Genomic DNA, 8834 nt, shown 5'->3' on the forward strand with positions numbered 1-8834 from the left:
GCTAAGATCAAAGTGTAGTATCTGTTCCAGCAGATACTGCAAGCTATGACTAGCTATGACTAGCTATGACCAGATGTGGGGGCAACCCCACATGCCTGACCTTTAACCAGCTCCCATTTCCCACCTCTCGGGAGCTGGTCCCCTTTTTCCCTTCCCCCTCCCTTCACTCCTCACATTAAAAATTGGCCTTGTGCCTAATTTGCTCGGTGGGGGAGCAAATAAATACCATCTGTTCCAGCAGATACTGCAAGCAAAGACCATATGTGGGGGCGACGCCACATATAAGACCTTGGTCAATGTAATGGCACCCCTTCATACCAATTGTCACTATCCAGCTTCCATACTCTCCGGGGAGTTGGCCCCATTTCATCTTCACTCCTCACATTAAAAATCGGCCTTGTGCCTTATTTGCTCGGTGGGGGAGCAAATAAATACCCTTTTCTTGGCCTTTTGGCCAAGATCAAAGTGTAGCATCTGTTCCGGCAGATACTGCAAGCTATGACTAGCTATGACTAGCAAAGACCAGATGTGGGGGCAACCCCACATGCATGACCTTTAACCAGCTCCCATTTCCCACCTCTCGGGAGCTGGTCCCCTTTTCCCCTTCCCCCTCCTTTCACTCCTCACATTAAAAATCGGCCTTGTGCCTAATTTGCTCAGTGGGGGAGCAAATAAATACCATCCGTTCCGGCAGATACAGCAAGCAAAGATCATATATGTGGGGGTAACCCTACATATCAGACCTTCGTCAATGTAATGGCACCCCTTCATACCAATTGTCACTATTCAGCTCCCATTTCCCACCAATCGGGAGCTGGTCCCCTTTTCCCTCCCCCTCCCTCTCTCTCCAAATTAAAAAACGGCCTTGTGCCTAATTTGCTCAGTGGGGAAACAAATAAATACAACCATATGTGGGGGCAACCTCACATATAAGACCTGTGTCAATGTAGGGGCAACCCTTCATACCAATTCTCACTATCCAGCTCCCCTAATCACCGGGGAGTTGGTTCCCATTTCCCCTTCACTCATCACATTAAAAATCGGCCTTGTGCGTAATTTGCTCGGTGGGGGAGCAAATAAATACCCTTTTCTTGGCCTTTTGGCCAAGATCAAAGTGTAGTACCATTTTTACTACATGCTGTACTTATGTTTGTAACTGTGATATAAAGTGGGGGATCACTTTTCTGTATTAATTTAATGTAAAATGATCACCCACTTTACGACCAGTCAGTCTCAAAGCCATTCAAGTCATCCTCCAGATCATTCAAGTTGTTTTTGAAGGATTCCAGTTATTTTTTTTAAGCATTCAAGTCATTCTTAACGTCATTCAATTCATCCTTAAGTTCATTAAAGTCCTTCTAAGTCATTTACTTTTTATTTATTTAAGTCATTTCAGCCCATTTTTCGGTCATTTTAGTTTATCTTTAAGAATTCCATGCCAATTCTACATTCACGCATTCATTCATTACATGAGAGCATGCGACTAATGGCTAGCGGCCTTGTTTACGATTAATCATGCTAAATCATAATTTTAATAATTTTATATTACTTTTACTTTCTATATAAGTATACTTAAGAATACATGATACAAAAAAATTATAATTTCTCACGTGTTAAATATCCTGATGCTCAGTCCATAATACAAAAAAATTATATCCAGCATCATTTTATAACCGTGGACTACGCGACTCTAAAGGAATTTAGTTGCATTTTTTCATGTGGTATTTACTGAAATTTGTTGATTTTGTGTTTTATGCCTTATTTTACACGATATAATCTCTGTAATAATGTAGTTTTGGACATGGACCACGCCGTGGATGTTTCTGTTTACAAATAGAATTAAGAACATTGGAAATGAAGACTGTGAAACGCAATAAACAATGGTTTATGACATTGACAAAATCAGTTGTGTACGTAAGAAATTAAATATTTGTTTCTTACCTTCTTGTTTATAAATACATCAATATTGTCTGCGATACGATTCCAACTAATTTCTTTACATTCCCGCTTACCTGATTAACAGATCAACAGAAGTATATTTACCACACTATTCGCATATAGGCAATTCGATTGCGTCCAAATTACTCTGCTTAAACTACATATTGAAACAACTTTTTTTTAATTGACAAATTCAATGTTTCTAAATGTATTAAAATTATTTTTATACATATAACAGTAAATATATATAAATTGCTTCCTTACTAAGGCAATGAACGCCATCCTTCACGTCTATTTCACTCCCTTCCTCCAAAATTGAACAGATGTTTTCTTGTCACATATGTTCACGCGACTTGTCTGCGACAGTCTTGTCCGACAGATTTAAAGGTGCGGTTTTGAAAGTTTGTCTGGGCGTTGCATTCCGATTGACAGTACAGGAGCCCTAACCTTTTGGTAGCACTTGGAGCTGTGCTCTATCATCAGTTGCATAATATTGACATGGTTGTAGTGTTATGTCACACATGAAAAGGGGCTCTGCATCCATACCTGGTGGGCTTTGCCGAGGCCACAAAGAATGTACTTGAAGAGTCTGTTAATAATCTATTTGTGTGTGTGTGTTCGGTATCATACACATTACACTTCTTTTTCTTATACATTTTCACCCCAAACAAGGCACATTGCCACTTTGGTGTAGGGGGCTACTATCAGGGGCAGAAACTACTGGAGCACTATGTAGGGACTTGGGCAGCAAGATGTCAGTTTACGTTATTCTTGAACTTCTGCATGTCAGTACAGTTGGGGAATTCCAGAGTTTAGCGGTTCTAGGGAAGAAACTACTGGAGTAGAAAGATCTTTTACATCTAGGGATCTCTACTGTGTGGGGTGGGATTTAGATGCGTGTCGGGTTTGTCGAGGGTGTCTACGTCGTGTGGGGCACAAGTGTCTGCAGTTCGTCAGAGCACTCACCATTAAAATACTTGTAGAACAGGCAGAGGGATGCAACGTTTCGTCGATGGGACAGAGGCTGAAGCTTAGATGTCAGTTCAGGGTCTATCAGATTGGCGACTCTCTTTTGAACCTTGTCTAGGAGCGAGAGATTAGCAGCAGATGCACCAGCCCAAATGTGACAGCAATACTCCATACATGGGCGAATGGTGGCCTTATAGAGGTACAGGATACTTTTAGGTGTCAGTAGTTTTCTAGCACGGTAGAGAGAGCCTACCTTCTTCGCAGCGGCCCTGGCAATGGTTTCAATGTACTTGTTCCAACTCATATTTCCTGTGAACGTTAAACCAAGCAGTTTGAAAGATGTACTCTCAGATAGGGAGTCACTGACCACCTTTCATTCAAAAACTGGAACTAAATGTAATGTTAACAGAATCTTGTTGATTAACTCCCTACATAGTGTCCCTGTAGATGTTATCCTAAATATTAGCCCTCTATGTCAAAGTGTCACTGTGCCTTGTTTGGGATGAATAAGTATAAAAAAATATATATATATTTATCTATACAGGGCGGAACGACAAAATTGTCGCTCTGGAAAAGACAACATTACTCCATTTCCGTTTGATGAAAACCGGTTTTCATTTTTGTTGCAGACCATCTACTAGTTGGCCAGTTGTGTACAAATCCCCCGAGCGATAGGGGCCCTCTATCATGTCTGAAAGTGGCACAATGTTCAACGAGCGATATCGGAGATGCGCCGCTGTACAACTCATGATCTCTACCGATCCAAATTATGATAATAGGACCATTGCCAGCATCCTCGAAATACAAATCCGGACGGTTCCACGCTGGAAGTCACAGCTCAAAGAAGTTTCCGGACACGGTTATTGTTTTTTGTGTAGTTTCAAATGAGGATCACATCATGCCACCTCACATCTTCGAAATCGGCATGAAAGTCAACAAGTGCCAAGACGTATGAGGTTAGTGGCACAAGTTAAACATCGGACGAGATGTACGGGTCTATCAGAGAGATGAGAGGGTGAGCCCTGCGCCTGGTTTTAAAGAGGTATTTCTACGTCCCCGCAAGGGTAGTTAGAATGAATTAGATTAGTATCAAATGTAGTAAGTATCTGCTATGAAGTTAAACTCCTCAAAATAAGATTAAATTTGGAAGATATGGTTATTTACATGTTATGAGTTGAAAGACTCGGGGTATGTATGAGTAAATCGTGTAGATTTAAGGTTAGGATGTACTGGAGTTAAACGACGATTAAATATGGTTTGTGGATTAATAAATACATTGAAAAAAAGTGTAGTATAAAGAGTTAAGGTACGATTCAAAATAAGATTCGAACTTCAGATTTTAGTTTTCATGTAGAACTAATGTACTCACCAGTACTTTTGTCCATCTAAAGGATAGAAAAATATAGTTTCTTTTTAATATAATTTTAGATATAAATTCAAACTATGGCTAATAAGTATCCATCGTATCGATAATCAATAGAGTAAAGGTATATATTATAGATAATGTATGTCTACTAATATAGATTAGTACAGATGTTTAGTATCGATTTTTAAATTTCTGTCTTCTAAGATTAAGAACCGAAAAGTTAATTTCCCTCTCCCATGAGACGTGCAAAGTGTGATGCATATGATTTTATAGCATCTTGGGGAGAAGAGCAATTTTTGTCCAGTTGGAACAAAAGAGATGTTCTAACCCACAAGTATTAGTATACATTAGGATATGCAGGAATTAGTGTAGAATTCAGGATTCTAAGGATTTATGTTTGGAATGCAAAACAGACACAGACAGTAGTCTTAGAGGCAAAGTAACCAGCTTGTTGAAATCGATATTTAGGAAAGTAAATAAACAACCAAGATACTTATATTTAAGCATACATTTAGCTAAGGAGTGATAACTTAAGAGCTTCAATAAGAGTGACGAATTATCAGACAGTTAAGATAACGAATGAAAAGTTTGCATAAATAATCAATAACTTAGTGAACAAGTAGGGAATAGGAAGTAACAGGCTTTTGTGAATATTTCGTTTACACATTGCGTTCAATTGGTTTTTGTCCAGTTGGAACAAAAGAGATGTTCTAACCCACAACCGTATTAGTATACATTAGGATATGCAGGAATTAGGGTAGAATTCAGGATTGTAAGGATTTATGTTACTCGTGTAAAAGGAGGTAAAGTAAGGAGCTCTTTTAAATTGATATTTAGAAAATAAATATTCCATTTAATTCAATATCATACATAAGAAACTATATATGCAGTAAGTATAGGCCTTATATTCCTAAAACATAAACGAGCAAAAATCTTATATGAGAAGCATATGCTGGCAATATAAACAGTTCTTTTTCGCGAAGTTTTCGCGGAGTATGAAGCGATAAGATGTCTCATTGAAACATCAAGAAAGCAACCAACGATGCGTACTTCAAATATTTCCTATAAGAATTGCCATGTGTAGAATGCTAAAATAGTGCCAGAAAGAGACTCATTAGGAGCGGACTCGGCGGATGAAAAAGTTAGTAAAATATAACCTTAAAAACAGGAATATATGTTAGTCTTTTCGTTGTTTGGACACTCGAGTATATATCCGACACAGTTAGACACAGTTAATCAACTGAGAATCACATCACTTTATATAAAAGCATATAAGATATCAACGGATACACACTCGAGAGTCAAAACAATGAAAAGAATATGTAGTTGTCACGAGACACGTAATGGCTTCAATTAGCAAAGTAATAATGTGAAATAGATAGAAAGAAGAGGGGAAGAAGATAGGAAAAGATGATAGGATTGAATAACGATGTGGGAGAAGATAAAGTTACGGATGGCGACTCAAAGTAAAGCTGGGGATCTTTTGCGAAGGTCGGTGTGAAGTGAGAGAGTGTTCAGAGTTAGGGCATTACTTCGCGTAGTATCAGGTCAATGGGTACGGGGAGTCAGATAGGTGGAAATATCAGGTAAATCAGTAAATCTATACTCGGATGGGCATTTATTTTAACTTTAGGTATTTCACAGGGAGTTAAAATATAAAATAGTAAGATGCTGGCAGAATGATGTTTGCAACTATTAGTTGGAATTAAAAAATATTATATCTAATTAGGATTTGGGAAGGTTATATTTGGGGGGGGGTTAGTTTTTTAGGTGTTCTATTGAATCGGGAAGGGGGGCTGCGTGAGGTTGGATGGATTATTTTAATTTGTATTTCAATTAATTTAAATGGATTAGATATAAATGGTAGATAATAACATTATAGCATGAACAAATGGGATGGAGACAATGTGTAAATATAAATCATTATAATGAGAAATAAGGTCCAATTAATAAACAGAGAATAGTGTGAGGGATGTAAAGAGATAGGTACGTGCAAAATAAATAGCCGATGCTAAAAATGTATAAACATTTTGACTCCTCCCTTTACTTAAAAATGGATTGAGGGTTTAAGGTGAAAAATTTAAGGGAGTATGGATTTTGGAGTATGTTGGTACATATAATAGAGAGATCTAGTGAATGGGTTTTAAATAGGGGCTTATAGTAGGAAAATACCCTATATATGTGGTTTTCATGGGTGTAGAGTTAACTGTAAGCCTAATTGACTATAGTAGGTAAGGCAATTTACTAGTGTTACGACAGCCTGAAATTATAGATAATCTGTTGAGGCTGCACCGAGGTAGTAAGCGCGGGGCTAAAGTGTTAGTTACTATTCAGAAGGAGGGTTATCGGCAGAATTTACATTGTTAACGTATTTGGACATTCTTTCATGAGGAATCCTCCTATACTTCTTTGATCCTCTCATATATATATATATATATATATATATATATATATATATATATATATATATATATATATATATATATATATATATATATATACTTGTTTATTGTTATATAAACATGCTTACATCCCGCTGCTACAAATAGCCACTTGTTTCAATCAAACAACAGATATCATCAGGCAGCGACTTGACTATTCCAAAGTTCAATGAATAATGGATTTTTATTTTAGGTAGGAACTCTTTAAAAGTTGGAGTTAAAAAACTTAAAACACAGAACTTTAATTATAAGATGTAAAGAGGGAGGGGCAATTTAAATAAAGTTAAAAGATTATAATAGAGAGAGAGTGATTAAGAAGAGAAAAAAAAAGAAATAGAGAAAGAAATAGAGAAAGAAATAGAGAAAGAAAATAGAGAGAAATATATATATATATATATATATATATATATATATATATATATATATATATATATATATATATATATATATAATATGGAGAAGAAAAGAAAAATGATATAAATGGTTATTATAAAGAGAATAAGGACTAGAAGGGAAAGGAAAGAATGATGAGATATAGTTAAAGAGAGAAAGAGAGAAAGTAAGAATTTGACAGTATATAGAAAAAGAAAAAGAAAAAGAAAAAAAAGAAAAAGATTTGCGTGTCAACCAATTTATGAACAATTATACAATTCAGTAATGAAACATGTTATTACAAATACAAACAGAAGATACAATCCAAGCGTTAGAAATGAACTTGTCAAAAAAGACAGCGAATGTATCCAGTCAACATATTTATCATCTCACATACGTCCACGAGTAATATCAACGCAGTTCAAACATACGTCTACAATTAATTAAGCCCTTTATACTAAATGATATAAGTTTAAAGTTTTCGCGTTTTTATTAGATAAATATATAAATAAAAGAAAAAAATAATGATAAAACAATATTAAAATTATTATTATTAATAATAATAATAGTTATAATAAACATAATAATAATAATAATAAAAACAGAATAAAATTAATATTTATTATCTTTTTAATATAACATATTTAGCCATAAGAGGGGATTAAATAAATTAAATAGGACAAATTATTAATAAAAATCTACTAATATTTATGTATATAAAAAGAATACAATACATATATATATATATACATACATACACATATATATACATATATATATACATACATATACACATACATATACATATATATACATATATACATGCATATAAGTAAAGGTGTAACTATACTATTAAGTTGAAAGTTTAAGCTATTTAAGTATAGATATAAAGTCATATTAAATCACAAATTAATTCATTCAAGACAGTATTACTAAGAACACAGATACAAGTACACTTACATATAAATATATAAATATATTCAGGCAAAAGAAGTAATTAAATCAACAAAATACTCAAAAGTAGCGACACACAGGTAGATAGTACCCAAATTAAAAATAATAAAATTCATATGTATATACCCACAGAGAACCAACAAACATACAAATAAACATATATATATATATATATATATAATTTTATGTATACACATACATACAAAAAATACACAAATATATGCACATAGTCATATACTACTATACAACAACGCACACTCACATATATATACGCACACATAAATATGTATAATTTACATTAACTAAATATATAGAAATACATATGAATACAAATTATTTGGCAAGAGTACAGATAGATGCATACACACATAAAAGCATACAAATGGATTGAATAAACATGGGAGGGTATACAAAATAATATAGAAATATATAAATCTAAGTACACACGGTCATAAAGTAAATACATAGACACATACATATACACATAGACACACAGGTATATAAGATAGGGGAAGTAAAGAATGAAATCAGGAGAGGAGAAAGTATATTAATAGTATTTTAATAAATTATAGAAATCAGTGACAATTTTAAATTTATTTAAATTTTATATCTAAACTAAATTACTTAAAAGATGGCTTTTATAATATTTTCAATTAATTGAATTTTCGTGCTTCTTATTAAATAATTTATCTCTTTCTCTAAAAGTAAGTATAAATAATTTCTCATAAAGACATAGGTAGCAAGGTGAGTTTAAAGATGAACAGGTTTTAGCTTTCTTTAAGATTTTCCAATTT

General features: G+C 34.2%; 1 pseudogene; it reads left to right on the plus strand.

Moving 5' to 3' along the window:
- Positions 1 to 433: 433 nt before the first annotated feature.
- Positions 434 to 598, plus strand: LOC145284708 (U2 spliceosomal RNA; annotated as a pseudogene).
- The last annotated feature ends 8236 nt before the right edge of the window (positions 599 to 8834 follow it).

Source organism: Euprymna scolopes, chromosome 1 (assembly GCF_053919585.1).
Source record: "Euprymna scolopes isolate OS-2025 chromosome 1, ASM5391958v1, whole genome shotgun sequence".
NCBI classification, from domain to species: Eukaryota; Metazoa; Mollusca; class Cephalopoda; order Sepiida; family Sepiolidae; genus Euprymna; species Euprymna scolopes.